Genomic DNA, 2,155 nt, shown 5'->3' on the forward strand with positions numbered 1-2,155 from the left:
GACACACACGTCCATCCCACACTCATACCGACACACACGTCCACTCACACACTCATAACGACAACACACCGTCCACTCACACACTCATACGACCACACACGTCCACTCCACACTCATACCGACACACACCGTCCACTCCCACACTCATACCGACACACACGTCCACTCACACACTCATACCGACACACACCGTCCACTCACACTCATACCAACACACACCGTCCACTCCCACACTCATACCGACACACACCGTCCACTCCCACACTCATACCGACACACACGTCCAGTCACACACTCATAACGACACACACCGTCCACTCACACACTCATACCGACACACACCGCCCACTCCCACACTCATACCGACACACACCGTCCACTCACCACACTCATACCGACACACACCGTCCACTTCACACATCATACCGACACACACCGCCCACTCACAAAACTCATACCGACACACACCGTCCAACTCACACACTCATACGACACACACCGTCCACTCACACACTCATACCGACACACACCGCCCACTCACACACTCATACCGATACACACCGTCCACTCACACACTCATACCGACACACACCGTCCACTCACACACTCATACCGACACACACCGCCCACTCACAAACTCATACCGACACACACGTCCACTCACACTCATACCGACACACACCGTCCACTCCCACACTCATACCGACACACACCGCCCACTCACACACTCATACCGACACACACCGCCCACTCACACACTCATACCGACACACGCCGTCCACTCCCACACTCATACCAACACACACCGCCCACTCACACACTCATACCGACACACACCGCCCACTCACACACTCATACCAACACACACCACCCACTCCCACACTCATACCGACACACACCGTCCACTCCCACACTCATACCAACACACACCGCCCACTCACACACTCATACCGACACACACCGTCCACTCACAGCCTCATACCGACACACACCGTCCACTCCCACACTCATACCGACACACGCCGTCCACTCACACACTCATACCGACACACGCCGTCCACTCACACACTCATACCGACACACACCGCCCACTCACACACTCATACCGACACACACCGTCCACTCACAGCCTCATAACGACACACGCCGTCCACTCCCACACTCATACCGACACACACCGCCCACTCACACACTCATACCGACACACACCGTCCACTCACACACTCATACCGACACACACCGCCCACTCCCACACTCATACCGACACACACCGTCCACTCACACACTCATACCGACACACACCGTCCACTCACACACTCATACCGACACACACCGCCCACTCACAAACTCATACCGACACACACGTCCACTCACACTCATACCGACACACACCGTCCACTCCCACACTCATACCGACACACACCGCCCACTCACACACTCATACCGACACACACCGCCCACTCACACACTCATACCGACACACGCCGTCCACTCCCACACTCATACCGACACACGCCGTCCACTCCCACACTCATACCAACACACACCGCCCACTCACACACTCATACCGACACACACCGCCCACTCACACACTCATACCAACACACACACCCACTCCCACACTCATACCGACACACACCGTCCACTCACACACTCATACCGACACACACCGTCCACTCCCACACTCATACCGACACACACGTCCACTCACACACTCATACCGACACACACCGTCCACTCACAGCCTCATACCGACACACACCGTCCACTCCCACACTCATACCGACACACACCGTCCACTCACACACTCATACCGACACACACCGTCCACTCACACACTCATACCGACACACACCGCCCACTCACACACTCATACCGACACACACCGTCCACTCACACTCATAACGACACACGCCGTCCACTCCCACACTCATACCGACACACACGCCCACTCACACACTCATACCGACACACACCGTCCACTCACACACTCATACCGACACACCGCCCACTCCACACTCATACCGACACACACCGTCCACTCACACACTCATACCGACACACAGCCCACTCACAAACTCATACCGACACACACGTCCACTCACACTCATACCGACACACACCGTCCACTCCCACACTCATACCGACACACACC

Source organism: Denticeps clupeoides, chromosome 9, assembly GCF_900700375.1.
Source record: "Denticeps clupeoides chromosome 9, fDenClu1.1, whole genome shotgun sequence".
In the NCBI taxonomy this organism is placed as follows: Eukaryota; Metazoa; Chordata; class Actinopteri; order Clupeiformes; family Denticipitidae; genus Denticeps; species Denticeps clupeoides.